The 20,713-nt window shown below is 48.2% G+C and overlaps 2 pseudogenes; both read left to right on the forward strand.

Moving 5' to 3' along the window:
• Positions 1 to 5,590: 5,590 nt before the first annotated feature.
• Positions 5,591 to 6,418, forward strand: LOC132345394 (17-beta-hydroxysteroid dehydrogenase type 6-like; annotated as a pseudogene).
• A 6,870-nt stretch (positions 6,419 to 13,288) lies between these two features.
• LOC522844 (retinol dehydrogenase 16-like) lies at positions 13,289 to 18,862 on the forward strand (annotated as a pseudogene).
• The last annotated feature ends 1,851 nt before the right edge of the window (positions 18,863 to 20,713 follow it).

Consider the following 20,713-nt stretch of genomic DNA (forward strand, 5'->3'; position numbering starts at 1 on the left):
CCACATCCTATATCTCCACTGCCGCTGCCTCCGCCGCCCCCAAAATATATATTTCTTACTGTGTTACACCTCCACTCACATATCAGATCACTCCCAGGTCCAGAAATCTGTCATGATGAGCTGTGACGATGTAAAATGTGGCGTTCAGGGGGCTTCCCTGGTGCTCAGTGGTAAAGAATTCGCCTGCCGCTAATGCAGGAAACATGGGTTGGATCACTGGTCTCTCAAGATCCCACATGCGGTGGAGCAACTAAGCCCATGCACCACAACTATTGAGCCTGTGCTCTAGAGCCCAGGAACCGCAACTACTGGATCCCGGGTGCCCTAGACCCCAGGCTCTGCAACAAGACCAGCCACCGCAGTGAGAAGTCTGTGCACCGCAACTGGAGAGTAGGTCTCGCTCTCTGCAACTAGAGAAAAGCCAGGGAAGGAACGAAGACCCAGCACAGCCAAAAATAAATAAATAAATAAGTACGTTCTCTCCATCATGTCCGACTCTTTGTGACCCCATAGACTGTATAGCCCTCCAGGCTCCTCTGTCCATGGAATTTTCCAAGCAAGAGAACTGGAACGGATTGCTATTTCCTACTCCAGGAGATCTTCCCGATTCAGGGATGGAACCTGAGTCTCTGTGTCTCCTGCGTTAGCAACTGGATTCTTTACCACTGGCACCACCTGGGAAGCAATAAGTAAATAAATAATTTTTTAAAAGGCAGAGAGGAAGAAAATGATTTTAAAAACAGATAAAGTGTGGTGTGTGTGTGTGTGTGTGTGTGTGTGTGTGTGTTTGCCATGTCGTGAGGCTTGTGGGATCTTTGTTCCCTGACCAGGGACCAAAACCCAGGCTCTGGCAGTGAAAGTGCCCAGTTGTAACCACTGAACTGCCAGGGAAGTCCCTAAAATGAGGTTTACTTTTATTTTCCAGACAGTTCTACTCTCTCTGTTTAGGATCTCAGTTTCTATCCTATGGGCTACCTCTTTTCAGTAAGGAACCTTCTGAGAATTTTCACTTCGTTCTTCGGTGCCTTTGACCCACACAGATGGAGGCTCCAGTGGACTGCAGACCCTCCAGAAAGACCTTTAGTTCTGGCTTCTGTTCCCTCCTCGTGGACCACACATTCTGATCTGTGATCATTTCCTTTCCTCTCAAGATTGTCTTATAGTGGCTTGCTCCCAGGTCTCTGAATCTTCTGTCAAGGACCTCTTCCGTCCCACATGGAGACATCACTCCTTGGTTCCTCACCTCCACCTGCTCCCCAGTCCCCTCCCCCACCCCATCACCCAACTGTGTTAATTTCAGCAAGAGGAAATGCTGGTGGTTCCTTCTGGCAGAGGCCCAGAGGGAAAGCTGCTCCCTCAGGAAGGAATAAGTGATAGCTCGGCAGTTTTCTTGTGGGTGTTTTTCTTAGGAGGGAGGAGGTAGGCAGCTGGAAAGGGAGACTGGAAGGGAGGGGGAAAGGGAGGGGCAGGAGCCCAGGCTTCTTGCCAAGCTGGGCAGGAGGAGGGGGCGGCAAACAGCTTTGCTCCAAGCAATAAGAGCAGCAGCAGCCAAACAATTCCTGGAAATTTACTCTTTCCTCTCTCTCCTCCCAACCTCCCCTCTCCTCCCCCCCTTTTTTTTTTCAAAAATATATAGACAAGACATTGTAATCAACAATCAGAAAGGAAGGAAGGTACCAGGAAGGAGTTATTGGGAGGCACAGATAAAGGCAAGCAGCTTCCCAGGGTCGGGAGGGGGCCAGGGGCTTGTGTCTGGACATTGGAGAAAGGGGCAAGTGTGAGCTGTCCCAGGAATTGCCCTGCTTGCCCGGCCTGTGTGGCCAAGGACCCTACTTCATGTGCAAGGGCAGGTGGATTGTGGACAGGTTAAGGCAGAGGAGTTTGGCAACAACTGCACTTCCTTCCCCAACCTGAGCTTCCTGAAGGTCACTGAGTGCAGAAGCCAAGTCTAAGCTTGGAATTGCTCTGCCTGCCTGCAGTTGCTTCCCCTTGTCAGATCAGGGGCTCCTCAGGCTCCCCAGTGATGAATACAGTCCGGCGACCGGATCCTGGCTCTGTTCAGTTCTTCTTGCTCTCTCACTCATTCTGGAGACGGTAGAGAGAATCCTAGCTTGGGGACCAGACCTAGCTTTGACACCTTGTCCCACCAGTAAGTAACTTTGTGACTTTGGGCAAGTCACTTTATCTTCCTGAGCCTACATTTTTATGTATACAATGAAGATGATGGTGCTCCTTGCAGGATTATTGTATGAGATACATAACACTGTATATGTAAAGCATCTGGCATAAGCATGCCCCCTTTTCCACTTCTTGGAAAAATCCCTTTTTAATGGAATTGACCGAGATCCTCTCTACCTTTCCACCAACACTATCCATTTTTTCCCACTCTAAATTGGCTCAACTGGAGAAGGAAATGGCAACTCACTCCAGTATTCTTGCCTAGAGAATCCCAATAACAGAGGAGCCTAGTGGGCTGCTGTCCATAGGGTCGCACAGAGTTGGACACGACTGAAGCGACTTAGCATGCATGCATGCTTTGGAGAAGGAAATGGCAACCCACTCCAGTATTCTTGCCTGGAGAATCCCAGGGACAGAAGAGCCTGGTGGGCTACCGTCTATGGGGTCGCACAGAGTCAGACACGACTGAAGCGACTTAGCAGCAGCAGCAGCAAATTGGCTCAACACCACCTTCCTCTTCTATTTAGTTATCCTATGACAGTGTGTTTCTTACATAGAAGGTCAAGAACCCTCAATGAGTTGTAGTAACAGTTATAGCTCACAGCTACTACCTTTACATTTGCCAGTTGTGACTACTTCATTTAATCCTCACAATTTAAAAAGTGGGTTCTATGTAGATACACAGAGCCAAAGAGAGATTAAACGACTTGCCCGAGTCACACTGCTAGTAGTTCAGTAAACTCTTACTATAAGGATTTTTGAGCTGGATGCTGGCACCTAATGGCTTTAGATGGTCTGTGAACTCACTGAAAAGTACATACAAAACCCTGTCTGTTGTGTGAAGTCATTTTTATGGGGCTTTGAGCCTTCCTTAGATGCTCAAAGGGGTCCATGATGTCCAGAAGGTTAAAAATGACCACCCTAGAAGAGCTTCTCATGGATGAAGGCTAGGATAAAAAACAGTGGGGTAGGGCCGACACTTCCAAGGAGGGGACTCAGCCTTGGGAGTTTTGGGATGTTTCTTGAGTCGGGAGAAGCCCACTTTATGGAGGCTAAGAGAAGAGTGGTTTGATCTGTGGAAGGACATGAGAAAGGGGAAGTGAGTTGCCTTTGCTCCCAGCCCTTATCCTTCCACAAGATGAAGGACAGCCATTTCCTCTCATGGTTTCCCAAGAAAATGTGTGTGGGGGTATGCACGTTAGTCTAAGGAAGAGGAAGCTTGGAGAGACAGAGACCAGCAGGGCCCCGGGTACCATTCCTCCAGAGAAACCAGCCCCGCCCAGCAACCTCCTGGAATGCCTCAGCATTCCCTTCCTTCACTTGTCCACCCTGCCCCTTGCTTCTTCTCCTCCCTCAGATTCCCTCACCTCCTGACCCAAAGCACCTTCCTGGGGTCTCTGTAGATTTTCTGACAATCCCTTGCTGATAGTATATTTATTCAGTTTCTACTAACTTGTGTGTTAGTTGCTCAGTCATGTCTGACTCTTTGCGACGCCATGGATTGTAACCTGCCATGCTCCTCTGTCCATGGAATTCTCCAGGCAAGAATACTGGAGTGGGTAGCCATTCCCTTCTCCAGAGGATCTTCCCAATCCAGGGATCCAACCTGGGTCTCCCACCTTGTGGGCAGATTCTTAACCATCTAAGCCACCAGGGAAGCCCCCTAGTAACTCATTTTGATCACCTAATGTGTGCTGGACAGAAAGTCCCCTCAAATTCTCCGGTGCTTCCTGAGACCTGAACTTCCTAAAGTTTCATGCTTTTGAAGACAACATATGGATTCTTAGACTCCTGGAGAGCTGGAGTGGAGAGGATTTGCTGAGGCCTTCTGCATTCCCTCCTTTATAATAAACATGAGGGAGATGGAGGCTTTGGGGGATTTCATCTTGTCAGACAAGGTCAGAAATGCAGGGGGAAAAGGAGAGAGGAAGAGGATGTCGTGGAAAGGTTCATTCATTTCTGTCAGATGCCAGGCACTGCCAGGTTCTGGAAATAGAAGATGATGAGCCTCAGCCCTTGCTCTCCAGGGTTCTGAGGCAGCAGTTCTCTAGCACCCAGCACAAGCAGCACAGTCCCCGTAGGTTAGTAACAGTAAGCCATTGCTTCGGGCTTCAGCTGGAACTTTTTGATGCCTATCATTTCTCTTCCCCTCAGACAAAGACTGTTGTAGCCCCAAGGGGAAAGAGGTTCAAGAGGTTTGGCCCAACTCCAGGAATCCTCTCCAGAAGTCACGGATTGGTGGACTGATGAGGACTCTGGTTTCTGCTAGTACTTCCTGAAACACAAACCACCCATGCATGCTTCTTGTAGGGTTACAACTTGGGAGCCAGGCACTGTGGAGGGAGAACCACATCGACAAGGAAGTCTTTCTTCTTGGAGACCCTGGGAGCCTCAGCATGCCTCACTGGCCTCCTGAGGGTGCTGGCTTTTTCCTTGAGGGGTGGAACAGGTCCCGTTGGTGACTTGAACAGGGACTACAGCCCCATCCATCAGAGGCTGCAGGGGTGCCAGGACGGAGGCGCCCCACTCACCAGCTCTGTTTCACTCAGAATTCCACCCCCATTCCAGGATGGTATCCTCCCCCTCATGGAGAAAGCCCCTCCATGCACAGCTGCTCTGGGGTCCAGTCTCAGGTCCTTTCTTCAGTCTCCGGAGTGGGCAGCTCGCTCCTCCTCTCCACTGTCACCCTCATACCAACTGAACTAATTCCTTCCCAATTATTGGGCTTTGCAGCCCTCCGTGCTTGGGGGGAAATTAGCATTCCAGTTAATGATGTCACGGTTCAAATCAGTCTTTTCTTAGTGTCTGCGTGGTCTGGATTCTGTGTGTGTTGCCTGGCAGGGCAGGGTTTGAGCACAGAGCAGGGAGAGGGCAACAGAGCCAGGCACCCAGAGCTGCGGGTAGGGCATCTTCACACAGTGAAAGGGGAACACCTGTTAGAGCAGCTTTGTGTGACCCATCCCAGCATCTGGGAGAAGTCTCACCACTGCCTGTGTCCCCTCATTCCCTTTGTGTCCCCTCTCTTTGCCTCAGACGCCCCACTGCTCTTCTGAACACCTTTTGGGTCCAGAGAACCGTTGTATCAGGAGAGCCTTATTCTCTTTTGCCTTCTCCTTCTAATTCTAGAGAGGCTGGGGGGACTTAGTCTTTCAGGAGGGAATTCTGTGAGCTGAGCCAGAGAGGAAGCCTGGTCAGGGGCTAAGCCAGCTGCTCAAGGTCACACAGCTAACTGGCAGTAGAACTGGGTTCTAAACCATGTGTGTCTTCCCTTATAAGGTGTATTCCCTTGTAAGAATCTCCACTAGATCTAGGAGATCCAGGTCATAGACTTCAACATGAAAAAGGAAAGAATTTAGCTGTGAATTATGAAATCTGGATGTAAGGGTTCTAATCTGTGAGGGTAAGGGTGGGGGTGGAGAGTGGAGAGGTGGGCCAAGGGAACAGGGAGGACTAGGAAAGTGAGGTTGGGAAAAGTATTGTCATCCTTAAGGGTTTGTGTTTAAAATGCAATGACATCTATTAGAAATGACCTAAGTATACCAAAGAGCGTGCATTGAGGTCAGAGTCAGTCATACTCACTGAAGACAGTGAACTGGAAAAACTTGGTAACTCCATGCCAGAGAGCCTGGAACCTGGTTGGCCAAGCATCATCATGCATGTTCCTAATTCCTCCTGTCTGTTTACTAGCCAGACTCTATTTCACCTCACTCTGTGTGTGTCTGTTCCCTTCGAAGCCATGTGGCTATACATGGCATTCATCATGGGCTTATACTACCTCCTGCGCTGGTACCAGGAGAGGCAGGTGGTGAGCCGCCTCCAGGACAAGTTCGTCTTCATCACGGGCTGTGACTTGGGAACAGGAACCAGCTGGCCAGGCAGCTCTACCTACGAGGCTTGAGGGTCCTGGCTGTGTGTCTGATGGAGTGGGGGACCAAGCAACTGAGGAACCAGACATCAGACAGGCTGCAGACAGTGATCCTGGACGTCACCAAGACAGAGAGCGTTGTTGCTGCCGCCAGTGTGTGAAGGCACGTGTGTGGGACAGAGGTACCACCCAGATTTCTTTTGTATTTATTTCTTCTCTCAGTGTGAAGGGGAGATCCCCTGTCAAGAAAGATTCCAAGGTGTTTTCCAGGACTTGAAGTCCCACCTGCCTTCTTCACCTCACCCAGCTGACAGAGGAGCCTCTTTCACCCCCTACTCCCATCTCTGACCTTGAAGTTTTGCAGCTTGGGGGAGAGTTTCCCCTGATGAGAATGTGTCCTTGCAGACTTCCCATCTGGTGTCCTCTCTTCTCTCAGCAGGTCTGGGTTTCTTGATGCTAAGTGAGCAGGGTGATTGGGGTGCACTTCCTGGAGGAGGGGAGGAGACGGGAGCTCTGGTTGGAAGGCTGCATGGGGCTGGGGCTGGGGGCAGGGCTGGAGCTGGGCTGTGTTCTCAGCCCTGATCGTGTTCTTGCTGGTCACCCGTAGTTGTCTTACACGAGTTTAAATGTCACTCATTTTCAGATGATGGCGCAGCTGTCAGGACTTGTGTAAAGATGGTCAGAAAAAACTATGGGGTCACTTTCTCTTCCTCTTTTTTTGTTCACACAGTTCTGCCTGTGGTTTATTGGTGAAAGGAAGAACATTAATTTCTTTTATCTTGGTATAAATGTAAAACATGATCATTGTGGATACAGAAAAGTACAAGGATGAAAACCAAATTCACCTCAAATCTCACCACCCATATATATGTACTGATAACATTTTGACATACATGGTACTATATTTTGCAAATAGTGTTATTGTACTTCTTTTCATTAAAAGAAGGTAATCAATTTTATAACATAGATTATAAATAGAATAATAAATAGAAACATTTCAAAAACATATAAATAAAATTATAAATAGAAACATTTCAAAAACATAATTATTAATGATGGAATATTCTATCCTGTAGGGTAGCATTACTTACTAAAGTGGTATGCAATGGATATGATACATAATGGTTTCCTAGATTTTACTCATTGTGTTGAACATAAATGATGTCTTGGTAGGCTTTTATTTACCCAATTTTCTAGTATAACCATACTTTTTACTTTTTTGGTGGGGAGGGTTTTGGTTGGTTATGTTTGTTTGTTTTTGCCTTGTTAAAATTTTTTATTTTTTATTTTACAATTTTAAAAAGTTGCACTCCATTACACTTATTACAAAATATTGGCTAACATTCCTTGTATGGTAGAGATTCCCAGGTGGTACTAGTGGTAAAGAATCTGCCTGGCAAAGCAGGAGACGCAAGAGACATAGGTTTGATCCCTGGGCTGGGAAGATCCCTTGGAGTAGGAAATGGCAATCCACTCCAGTATTCTTACCTGGAAAATTCCATGGACAAGAGGAGCCTGGAGGACTACAGTCCATGGGGTTGCAAAGAGTTGGACACGACTGAGTGTACACATACATAAGCCATGTGTGGTACAATAATATGATCGTATATATTGATTGGGTGTTTGGTGTCAAATATGGTGGGAAAATATACATTCTGAGGGCAGGTTTAGTGCTAAGCAGCGAAGGGACTAATTCTGTGTGTTAATAATTCCGACACCCTGTTCCCAACTGCCCTGACCCTGCTCTTCTGCCCTGAGTTCTATTAGTTGCTAAGTCTTTAAGTTCTTGGTATTTGTCTTTGTGTCTCCCAGACAGGTTTCCATGAAGCTGGGCGCCTGTTAAATGAGGGGCCTGGGGACAGAGCAGCCTCCTATGGGTCGGAGGAGAAGGTGGATTTTTCTGGCACTAAGTGTAAATTCCGATTTGGGGAGAGTGGTTAATAGAGGCAGCCCTGCTTCCCCTTGAAAGCCTACCCTTGGAATTCTCCAGATTCCTGTAGGAACATTGCTCAGTATTGATGTGGGTATTTCAAAACCCTCTTGGACCTCTCCCCTTCCTCATTCCCATCCATCTAGATCATCAGAGAGCACCGAGCAGTTTCCCTCTAGCTATCTATTTTATACATGTTACTATATATGTCCAATAGTACATAATAAAATGGAATATTACTCAGCCATAAAAAGAATGAAATTGGGTCATCTGTAGAGATGTGGATGGACCTAGGTCTGTCATACAGAGTGAAGTAAGTCAGAAAGAGAAAAACAAACACTATGTATTAATGCATATAGTGTTATTTGCTCAGTCCTGTCCAACTCTTTGCAACTCCATGGATTGTAGCCTACCAGATTCCTCTGTCCATGGGATTTCCCAGGCAAGAATACTAGAGTGTGTTGCCATTTCCTTCTCCAGGGGATCTTCCTGACCCAAGAATTGAACCCAGATCTCCTGCACTGTGGGTGGATTCTTTACTGCGGAGCTACCAGGGAAGCCTCAAAATTAATGTATAAATGTGGAATCTAAAAAACAGTACAGATGAACCTATTACCAGGGCAGGAAAAGAGACACAGATGTAGAGAATGGACATCAGGTCTGTTTTACCCAACTGATCTGCACCAGACCATACTCATCTTTTTGTTTTTGTCTTTTATCTGTTGTCTCTTTTCTTTCTGAATTACCCTCCCTTCCTCATTGTCTCTTTCTGTTTCCCTCTCTTTTCCTCATACTGATTGTTGAGCATTTAGTCCAAAATGTGTCAGAAAATCTGAAAAAAGAAGGGGAATATAATGTATATACTATATAATATAAAATAAAGTGGGAGGGTTGGGAAATGAGAATATATTTGTATGAGATTGCCTTCTGGATAGTCATGAAGTCAATTGAAATATTGAAGCCAAAATGATCTGAGTCTAATACTCTTGAGAAACTCCATGGAGCACGCCTTGCCACGAGCCACCTCCAGATCCGTTACTCACCTGGCCTGAATGGCATGCTCACTCATCTCCCCATGAGCTACATGCCCACCTTCCTGACTGATTTCATGATATACTAGAGATGCATGAGAAGCCCATGAAATCATCAACTTAAAAAAGGCAACAAAAGAAACCCCACAATGTAAGAGCTGTGAGTTAAGTGATTTAGTGTCTTCCTGAGGACAATGTCCCATGAGGACAATGTCCCAGGATAGAGTTTATAGGATAACTCTGAGGTCCTGCCCCAAAGAGGCAGAAACAGAAACCAGTAATTTCGGTTGAAGGATATGTGCAATCAAGCATTCATCTCAGTAGAAGGTTATTGTTAGTCCCAAGGAACATATATCTCAGTTAATGATTTAACTGCTTTGTTAAGTATGGAAAGATGCAAGATTCCATGGTAATAAAGAATTTCTTTGAAATATTTCTATCTGATGGCCTGTTTGCTGTTTTTCCCAGAGCAGAGTTCCTTCTCCTGCTCTTCGTTGTGAATTTCTTTCATTGTACATTATAAGCCAGCAATGTAGTGATGAATGACTTAATCCTTGTAGAACCAGACTGTGAGTGATATTCCTTGCTTTTTTGTTTTTTATAACCCAAGGCTGGGGTGCATGGTAGCGAGGTGTTGGGTACTGGGAGGGGAGAGGATGCATGGGGGGAGGGAAATAAGGTGGAGAGCGGGGTTCTCATGTTACTAGGACACCTATCCCACCCCACTCCCACCTCCTTCCCAGGCTTCTTTTGGGACATTACTTAGGAAGAAACATGTTTTGTAGTGAGAAACTAAGATGAATAGCTCTTGTCTGTGTTGTGTTCCTTGATCAGCCTCTCAAGGCTCTGAGCCTTATGGTCGTCCTGCGACCCAGAGGAATCCACATTTAGGGAAGGGTTGAGCAGCTGGGAGGGTCTCGGGCCCCTACCCTTTGCCCATGTCCACCTCTTCCAGGTGTGCCTTGGCCCTGGCCAGTCTCTCCCTCCCACTGCAATGCACATGGGAGATAAAAGCCCTTCTTCCCTAAACATAGTTGTAGTCAGGGGTATGTGTGGAGGATGGACCAGCAGCCTGACACACCAGCCTAGGTGCCAACTCAGCCAATCTTGGCTGGAAAACAGTGTCTTCAATAGGGGGACATAGAAACCAATTTTTGTTTTGTCCTGAAACCATGCATTTCCATTGATTATATTTTCCTTAAAATAAAAGGTGAAAACTTTATATAGGACAAGTGATTGTGACCATGGCCTTGGGCAGCAGTGGGTGTGTGTCTATGAGAGGAAGAGTCAGGTGTCCTTGAGGAGTGTAGGGGTGAGTGGGGTGACCTGAGGAGGATTTGAAGAAGGAAGTGAAGGCATCCCTTTGTCTGTAGAAGTGAGGGGCTAATCTGTCTTTCTGGGGCTTATTGTGTGATCTGGGGTCCTAGGATTAACGCAAGGATGGACAAACAAAGAGAGGTCTGTAAGGGAGAGGCAGGGCCCAAACCCTTCCCGGGGACATGTAGCATCTCCCTCACGAGAACTCTCCCTGTGGTCCTCCTTCCATCCCCTCCTATAGAGTCACTACCCTCCATCCTTTGCCACCTGCCAGGTCCCCCAGCCCAGATCCCTTTCCCCCACCCTCCAATGGAGGTGAGTGGGAGTTACTTCTGGAGCCCGGTCTTATGTCTTTGCTAATGCTTACTGAGCACCTACTGTGATCAGGGCAGGAATTCCCCTGATGTCCCAGTGCTTCCAGAGACCCTTGCTCTCTGTGTGTCCTCTCTTCTCATGATGGTCTGAGTATGGATTCAGTGGAGAAGGCATTTGTACGGCTATACAGATATCTGGGCTGAGGGCAATTGGAGTGGGAAGGACTTCTCCAAGAGTCAACTAAAATACTGAATTTTTATCTCTCTCTCTCTCTTTTTTTTTTTCAAAATTGAGACTATGGTGTGTTTAAGGGAACCTTACGTCATAGAACAATATCACCATTTTCAAGCAAACAGAGAGCGAGATCAGATGCTGCAGGACCCCTGAAACTCAAACCTGTTTTAATGGCTTGGTGTCAGAGAGGGGACTGCTGAAGAGATGAACGTGACCAAGAGGATCCTCGAGGATCTCTGAATCCCTCAGGCTGTGGTGTGTCAGCCCCTCAAGGTCGATCCACGTTCTCCTCTTCAATGCAAACCTAGAGCTTCTTGCTTGATCTGAAGACCCCACATTTTCATATTTTTATTTACACACACACACACCACCAGACCTACCAAACCAACTGAAATCAAGTAAAGCATCACTAATTCACTTTATGCCCTGAGGGTTTGTCTTCAGGAGCTCTGGACTCATCTCCAGCAGTCCTCTACAGAATGTCAGAGGACTTGTGAGCTTACAAACCCTGACCCTCCTTGCTGGTCTTAAAAGGGGTTGGGGGACGCAGGACTGCACTGAGATAAGTTCCATGGCCAACTCTGTGGACTGTGACTCACCGCCCCCAACTCAGACAAGGCAGAACAACAAATGCACTGGAAAAAGGGTGCAGGGCACAGCAGCTCACATTCTCAGCCTGGACCCTCAGCAGAGCACCATTCCTCCTTTGTCCAGGCCGCCTTCCTTGAGGAGGGAGCTAGGTCTGCTCTGATGGATGTATGCAGGGGCAGGAACCCATGCTATGAAGATCCACAGGAGTGCCAAAGGGAAGGTGCTGTCACTCTTTCCCTGGGCTGTCCTGGCTTTTGTGAGTTGCCTGTGGTCAGTGACTCCCCAACCCCTCCGATCACCTAAACACACTGATCGGTCTCTACATTTCAGTCTCCACTTCAGATAGTGGAGCTGGAAACAAGCTTGCACAGCTTGCCCTCACTTCCTACCCCTTCCAGCTCTTCCATTTGTTACTTACACCCCCACCCGTTCAGAGAACTGTCCTGGGTGTAGAACAGGCAGTGGGTGGAGGGTGGCCTTAGCTTGACAGTGGTCCCCGCTGATATGCGCTGGGGCTACGCCAAGGGATATGTGCATCAGAGGTTCTGCCCTGGAATCTGGCCCAACTACCCCTCTGAGGAGATAAGATGCAGAGATTTCTGTCAGCGAGTCTCCCTGACAGTAACTCCTCTGAAAGATTTCTTGCTCTGGCCCCTGCAGATCCCAGGTGAGTATCACCCCAGCTCCTGCCTCTTACTGCTCTCTCCTGACCTGCCTGTCATTGTACCCACCTGGAACAGGAGTTTGAAGCTCCTGAGACCCCACAAGTCATCATGTGACTTTCATGTGGGGAAAGGGAAGATGATGATGTGAGGAGTGGGATGGGGCTGCTGCATGGACCCATGGGAATTTATGGTGAAGGAATTCATGGTCAGAGAAAAAAAATCTGTTTCTTCCAAGCAAAGAAACCATAACCTTCACCCTTAACAGATTTAGTGTTTGTATAAGACTTGCCTGTTCCCCCAGCTTCATGACAGTTTCCAAGGCACCATCCTCCATCCTGGCCTTCTTCTTCCTCACCCTTTGGGAAACCCCTGTGGAGGGTCCTGCTGGTCCCCCAGGAAGCAGGCACAGGCTGCTTTCTTCAGGACCATCTTTTCCATTACCGCTGCTGATTGCCACCTGAGGGACAACTCCTTTCAGGAGGCAGTCAGCACCCTGAAGTTGGCAGTGACCACTAGAGGCTGAATCTGTCCTCCTCTCTGTGTTTCCTGGCTGCTGGGATGGGCTCCAGGGCATCTGTTTCATTGTCAAAGCTGTGGTAAACATGGATGGTGAGGAGATGCCCAGGGCACTGACTGGCAGGGGAGCACCTGTTAGAGCAGCTTTGTGTGAGTCCTTCCAACACCCATCCCAGCATCTGGGAGAAGTCTCACCATTGCCTGTGTTCCCTCATTTCCTTCGTGTGCCCTCTCTTGCCTCAGACATCCCCACTGCTCTTCTGAACATCTTTCTGGTCCAGAGAGCCATTGTATCAGGAGAAGCCTTATTCTCTTTTGCCTTCTCCTTCTAATCTTAGAGAGGCTGAGGGAACTTGGTCTTTCAGGAGAGACTTCTGTGAGCTAAGCCAGAGAGGAAACATGGTCAGAGGCTCACCAGCTGCCAAGGTCACACAGCCTGTTGGCAGCAGAGCTGGGCTTTGAAGTCATGTGTGTCTTGATTCCAAGTGTATCCCATTATAAGAATCTTCATTAGAAAAAGTCTCCTGTGATGTACAATAACCTGGGGGACCCCGGTCACAGGCTTCAGTAAGAAAAAGGAAACAATTTGATTGTGAACCATGAAATCTGGAATGCAAAACTTCTAATGCGTGTGTGGGTGTGAGGATTGAGAAGGGAGAGGTGGGCAGAGGGAAACAGGAGGAGTGGGAGGACCAGGAAAGTAAGATTGGGGAAGGTATTGTCATCCTTAAGGTTTTGTGTTGGAAATGCAATGGTATTGATGAGAAGTGGGTTAAGAGTACCAAAAAGCAGGCACTGGGATCGTCGTCAGTAATACTCACTGAATAAGGTGAACAGGAAAATCTTGAGAAGTCCATGCCAGAGAGTCTGGAGCCTCCATGCTAACCAGCTTGGTGCATGTTCTTAATTGCTCCTGTCTGATCACTAACCAGACCCTATTCACCACAACCATCCCCTACAAAGCCATGTGGCTGTACCTGGCGGTCCTCTTGGGCCTGTACTACTTCCTGCGCTGGTACCGGGAGAGGCAGGTGGTGAGCCACCTCCGGGACAAGTTCGTCTTCATCACGGGCTGTGACTCGGGCTTTGGGAACCAGCTGGCCAGGCAGCTGGACCTGAAAGGCTTGAGGGTCTTGGCTGCGTGTCTGATGAAGCAAGGGGCGGAGCAGCTGAGGAACCAGACATCAGACAGGCTGCAGACGGTGATCCTGGATGTCACCAAGACTGAGAGTGTTGCTGCGGCCACCGAGTGGGTGAAGGAGCGTGTGGGGGACAGAGGTACCGCCACATTTCTTGTTTGTTTACTCTTCTCTCTGTGTGAGGGGCACTGGTTGTCAGCCCCCTGGGGAAGAGTCCAAGGTGTTTTCCTAGATGTGAAGTCCCATCTGCCTTCCTCACCTCACTCAGCTGACCAGACGAGCCTCTTCCAACTCTCACCCCTACCTCCTGACCTTGAGGGTTGCAGTTTGGGGGAGAGAGTTCCCTGATGAGACAGTGTCCTTGTAGACTCCCTGCCTGGTATTCCCTCCGGTCTCAGCAGAAAGTCTGGGTTTCTTGCTACTGAGTGAGCAGGGTGATCAGGGTGGACTTCCTGGAGGAGGGGTGGAGGTAGGGGCTCTGGTTGAAAGGCTGCAAGGGTGTCTGAGGGAAGCACTTGAGCTGGGCTGTGTTCTCAGCACTTGATCATATTCTTGTTGGAGACCCATAGTCATTTCACTTGGCTTTAAATGTCACTCATCTTCAAATAACAATACTGAGTTCTCAGGGCTTGTCTAGGGGAAGTCAAATAACTACTATGGAGTTACTTTCTCTCGCGGCTTTCTGATTTTCTCTACTGATTTTTTTTTTTTTTAATTCCTACAAATCTGCCTATGTAAACTAGAGATATGCCAAACACTCTAAAAATCTCACCACCCAGAGATAAGGGTTATTAGTGTTTTGACATACATGATCTTATATTTACACATATTTATCCTTTCCTTCTACTATATAAAAATACATAGATTTAGAACATGATAAAAATTTCTTCAAAAACATCATAAATTATGACTGAGAAAATACTACACATTAAAATAGCATCACTTACTAAAAAGTATTTCATGGTATGATACATAATTATTTCCTATCTTGTATTCACCATACTCCACAGAAATGATATCTCTGCAAACTTCCTTCTACCCAAGTCCCTACACTATAACCATGTATGGTGATTGTGTCTTTGATACTGTATTCATCGTACAAGTCAAGCATGTTGCTGAACAGGGTAGTGACTCAGCTCTCTGTGTGGAACTTCTGGTTCTCTTAGCCCAGCAACCTTGAATGCCTGCTGCTGCTGCCATGAGGCCTATGGTTACTAAAGGTCTACTTTAAAACCTTGGGATTGTGTCTTCGATTCTTGCAAGTGGTTTCCTTTAAGCCGGGTGAATTTGTACCAAGAAGATGAAGCCAGGGTGGCCTCCTGTGTGAGTGGGAGGAGAAGGTGGAGTTTTCTGGGGTAGGGGGTGAACTCTGTGCTCTGGGTGTTAAGGGTAAGGAGAGGCATCCCTGCTCTCCCCCAAAATAGCCCTTGGAATTCTCCAGATTCCTGAGACACATTGCTCAGTATTGAAGTGCGGGTGTTTCAAGCCCAGGTCCTAGAGGTCAATACCAGGTCTGCCACTAAGTTCCCTCAATACTGAGATCTCAGGTCTGTTTCACCCAACCAATCTGCACTCAGTTATAGTCATCTTTTTTTGTTTTTGTCTTCATCTCTTGATTCCTTTTTTTCTCTCTTTTCCTCTCTATGTTTCCTCTCTTTTCCTCATACTAACTGTTGGGCAATCAGTCCTGAAGCTGTCAGAAAATCTTGAAAGCTGGGGAATATTTATTAATGGTGTGCAAAGACACCATTGATAGCTCAGTTGGTAAAGAATCTGCCTGCAATGCAGGAGACACTGGTTCAATCCCTGGGTCAGGAATACCCACTGAAGAACAGATAGGGTACCCACTCCAGTCTTCTTGAGCTTCCCTGTGGCTCAGCTGGTAAAGAATCTGCCCCTAATGCGGGAGACCTGGGTTTGATCCCTGGGTTGGGAAGATCCCCTGGAGAAGGGAAAGGCTACCCACTCAGTATTCTGGATTGGAGAATTCCATGGACTCTATAGTCCCTGGGGTCACAAAGAGTTGTATACGACTTAGTGACTTTCACTTTCAAAGATACCATGGACCGTGAAAACCCAAAACTTCACTCTTGAGTTCCATACTATAGACCCACTAGATTTCCTCAAGCTCAATACCTGTCTTCATCAACTCTGGGGTTCCTGTTCCTTGTCACCAGGCAGTGGGTGGAGTGTGAAGACTGGGTTGGGAGGAAGGCACACCTTCTGTGTGTGCCTACTACTACTCACAGGTTCTGACCTCCTCAAACCCCCAGGAGTGTGTTGGTCTCTGCTCCAGCCCCTCCCCTGCAGCCTCTCTCCTAAAGTCCTTCCGGGTTGGAGGGTGAACGGCAGCATGGCTCAGTCCTCTCTCCTGGGACGAGCACAGTGTTGCCCTCTCCCCCTCACCCTTCCCAGGACTCTGGGGTCTGGTGAATAATGCCGGCATTTGCACACCCATGGCACCCAATCAATGGCTGACCAAGCAGGACTTCGTGAAGATTCTGGAGGTTAACCTGTTGGGAGTGATAGATGTAACCCTGAGTCTGCTGCCCCTGGTGCGGAAGGCAAGAGGCCATGTGGTCAACGTTTCCAGTGTCATGGGCCGGATGGCTGTCTTTGGTGGAGGCTACAGCATGTCCAAGTACGGCGTGGAGGCCTTCTCAGACTCCCTCAGCTAATGGTCTGGGAGGGAGGCCCTTCTCTTCTTCACATATTCACTGAGGCAGGGAAGGGGGCAAGAGGGGGGGTGTTCTACAGGGATTTTCATATATCACAGGCCTAATGCCTCTTCCTTCTAGGTTCCTCTCACTTACTGTGTATGTCTTTTGATGGGAAGCATGTTCATGTCTTTGGCATCCCCAGGTGGTCCCAGACCTATAGAGTTTGATTCAACTTATTACTGCCTTGCAGGAGGGCCCACGGTCAGAAATTATTGGAGGCACAATAATGGATAGTTTTGCCTGTGCAGGCCTTTCATGTGCTCAGCTGCTGTGGTATTTAGGCTCTGGGAGCCCTGGGGGGATGTGTACCCCTTGAAGCAATTAGTCAAGGGAGCCACGTAGTCAAATCAGTGGTAGAGACCTCTGGTTGCAGAGAGAGGGTGGCTCTGATGTGTGGGAATTCTGTCCACAGGCAAGTGGATGCTCCTTAGAGGACAGAGGGGTTACTGGGGTGAGAGAGGGGAGACAGGGGATGTGGACTATGGAAAGACATAATATGCAGACATGGTGATTGTCTGCACATGGAACGAGAGGAATAGGAGGAGGCAGCGTTTAAGCGATGCTCTGCAGTACAGTTTGTCAGATGTAGAGCTGATAGGCACAGGGCGTAAAATAATTGGGAAAATGGTCAAACTCTATAGAGAAGCAGTAACATCACCATGAGCTTCTCTCCCTGGCTTCTGTGCCTTCCAACTTCTGAGAGCTCCCAGCCCATCTCACCCAGGCCTGTAGTGGTGTCTGACTGTTCTTTCATGTTCTTCTTGTACAATCTCTTGAGTCCTTGCTCCTCATCCTGTCTACATTACAGGAGGGAGCTCTCCTACTTCGGAGTGAAGGTGGCTGTGATTGAGCCGGGTTACTTCCTGACCGATATGACCCAAGAAGAGGTGTATCATGAAAATCTCCAGACATCATGGGATCATGCCAGCCCAGAGATCCAGGAACTCTATGGAGACAACTTTCTTGCAGACTGTGAGTAAGCTGTGGGCTTTGGAAAAATATTCAGAAATACATCATTAGTACCTCCTCCAGTCTCAGTCCTATCCTCTACGCCCTGAGTTACCCACAAAGTGGAGATATGAGCTCATACCCAAGGTCTCTGTTTGGTCAACTGGTGACAGAAGTGAAGGATTGAAGCTTGGTAGATCTAGAGAACAGTTTCTCTTCAGAAACGCTTTTAATTTGGAAAGGAGACTGATGCCACAGAGGGATACATCCCTGGAATCACGGCAAGGTCATGTTAGTACCACCTTTTCTCAGGTGCCTCTATTTCTAGTGTGGGTAGAGACCTCCAGTATGTAGTATTCGTATTCCTTGGAAAGGTACTAGAGGGCATTAACTTAGTGTGGAAGTGTATTTTTTGCAAAGTGCTAGGACATATTGCAGTGAAATCTACTGATATGATATGGACCATGATTTTGGAAGAGAACAGAATTTTTGGGAAGTCAAATTGATCTGGAAGTGGGAGGGCTGGAAAATGAGAATAACTAGGATGGTGTCTCCTTCTGGACAGTTATAAAGGCATCGGATTTTCTGAAGGCACCATGGGCTAGAAATCTGTCCTTGGTGACCAACTGCATGGAGCACGCCCTCACCGCCTGCCATCCCCGCAGCAGATACTCAGCTGGTTGGGATGCCAAGTTCCTCTATCTCCCCATGAGCTACCTGCCCAGCTTCCTGGTGGATCTCATGATATATTGGAATTACCCCCAGCCTGCTAAGGCCCTGTAATCCAAGAGTGGGGTGTGTGGTAGGCGGGAGTTGGGTCGTGGGTGGGGAGAGGACACATGGAGGAAGGGAAATAGAGTGGAGAGGGGGATTCTCAGGGCACCAGAACACACATTCCGCCTCACTCCCACCCAGTCCCCAGGCTTTGTTTGGGTCATTGCTTAGGACTCTAAGAAATTAGGAAGAAAGAGACATATTATGCTTGAGGAACTGGGGTCAGATGCTCACGTCTTCATTCTGTCCCTTGTGTGTTATGACCCACATCAGCTGTGAAAAGCCGTACTGTGGGGAGGACATGAGGCACTGGGGCTTTCAGTCCCCTGTGCTTTGGCTCTGTCCACCTCTTCAGATGAATCTTTCCCATGTCCTGTCTCCCTCTTCCCCAGGATGGAAATGATGGGCAGGGGGATAAAAGCCCCTCTTCACTGAATGTGTCTATTGACAGTGGACGGTGTCTACCAGACTGATCCAATAGCCTGGGTGCCAATTTGGTGGCCTTGGCAGGTTTGGGCACAGAAACCGGGTTTTGATCCATCTTGGAAATAAGAATTTCTGTTGATTATTTTTTCTCTAAAATTTCATTTGAAAAGTTCACCTATTAGAATGCATGCTAGGGCTTCATAGTTAAACTGAAGGCACTTGATTTTCAAATTATTATTTATGACACATACAAATAGTATTAGTCTCAGCAAACCAAATGAAATCAAATAAAGCATCATTGATTCACTCTATGTCTTGGGGGTGTGTGTTCAGAAGGTTTGGAATCACCCCCTGGAATCCTGTCCAGAATGTCAGAGGGCTTGTGAGGTTGTAAAGCCCTGACCCTCGTTGCTGGTCCCACAAGGGGTTGGGGGACGCAGGGCTGCAATGAGATGGGTTCCATGGCCACCTGTTTGATCTGTGACACAAGGGCTCTCAGACAAGGCTGAACAACAAATGCATTGAGAAAGAAGTGCAGTGCACACCAGCTGAGTCTTCGGGCTGGACCCTCAGCAGATTCCCATCCTCCTCCCTCCAGGCTGCCTTCTTTGGGGGTGGAGCCAGGTCTGGTCTGATGGTTGTGAGCAGGAGCTGGAACCCGTGCCAGAGATCTCGCAGCAGCCACAAGGCAGTCTCCCTCCTCCGCCCTTTGGCCATGCTGGTGGTTTTGGAGAACAAGTTCAGTGGCTCCCCAACCCTAATACCATCTCCATACCAGAATCAGACCCTTAGGACATGAAGACAGGATTTGTCTGTCTATTTTGAGAATGGAATGTGGGCCAGCTGCACCTCCCAGGATCAAAGATGTAGAGATTTTAGTCAGTGAGTCTCCCTGACAGGGTGGGCCCTGAAAGATGTCTTCTTGTGGGCTCTGCAGCTTCAAGGTGAGTGAGAGTTATCCGGGCTTCCTGTCTTGGGTCTCTACTGATCTTCCTATGATCTTCCCCACTTGGACTGTAGTGTGGAGCTCCTGAAAGGCCCCAAACCCACACTGTAACTTTCAGAATTCACAAAACAGAGGCAAATGCCCTGAGGGCTGGCACCAGTCTGCTGCCTGGCCCTGTGAGAATTTATGGTTGATGCCTTCAAGGTCACTGAGAAAAAAAAAAGTCTTGTTACTTTGAGTAAAGAAACCACAACCATTTCTCTTAGTAGGGCTAGTGTTTGTATAAGACTTGCATGTTCCCCCAGATTCCTGACAGTTTTCAGGGCACCATCCTCCATCCTGGCCTTCTTCCTCCTCAACTTTTGGGGAGTCCCTGTCAGAGGGTCCTGCTGGTCACCCAGGAAGCTGGCAGAGGCTGCTTTCTTTAGGACCATCCTTTCCATTACTGATGCCAACTGCCCCCTGAGGGACAACTCCTTTCAGGATGACAATCAGCTTCCTGCAGGTGAAGTGACCACTCAAAGCTGAATCTGTCTGTGTTTGTTGGCTGCTGGGGTGAGTTCCAGGAGCATCTGAGCCTCTGTGGGTGGCTCTCCTTCCACCCAGGACCTGTAGTCTTTCCTGACTCCGCAGTCAGAGCTATGATAAACGTGGATGGTGAGGAGATGCCAGGGACACTGACCCCAGCTCCTTCTGTCCCTTACCCTCCCACCAGCTCCATGCCCCTCGTGGTCCAGCCCCATTCCTGGATGGTATCCTCCCCCTCCCCATGAACCCCCTCTATGCCTAGCCATTCTGTGGTCCAGTCTCAGGACCTTTCTTCAGTCTCCTGAGCAGGCAGCTCTCTCCAATTACTGTGGTTTACTGACCTTCCTACTAATGGGATGGCATACCCCATCCCATGCATCCATGGGCACTAAATTGCTTCAGTGTTTGGACTCTCTGCAATCCCATGGACTGTAGCCCACCAGGCTTCCTTATCCCTGAGTTTCACCAGGCAAGAATACTGGAGTTGTTTGCCATGCCCTCCTCCATGGGATCTCTCCGAATCAGGGATCAAAACCATGTCTCCTATGTTTCTTGCTTTAGCAGGCAGGTTTTTTACCACTAGGGCCACC

Source organism: Bos taurus, chromosome 5 (assembly GCF_002263795.3).
Source record: "Bos taurus isolate L1 Dominette 01449 registration number 42190680 breed Hereford chromosome 5, ARS-UCD2.0, whole genome shotgun sequence".
Classification (NCBI taxonomy): Eukaryota; Metazoa; Chordata; class Mammalia; order Artiodactyla; family Bovidae; genus Bos; species Bos taurus.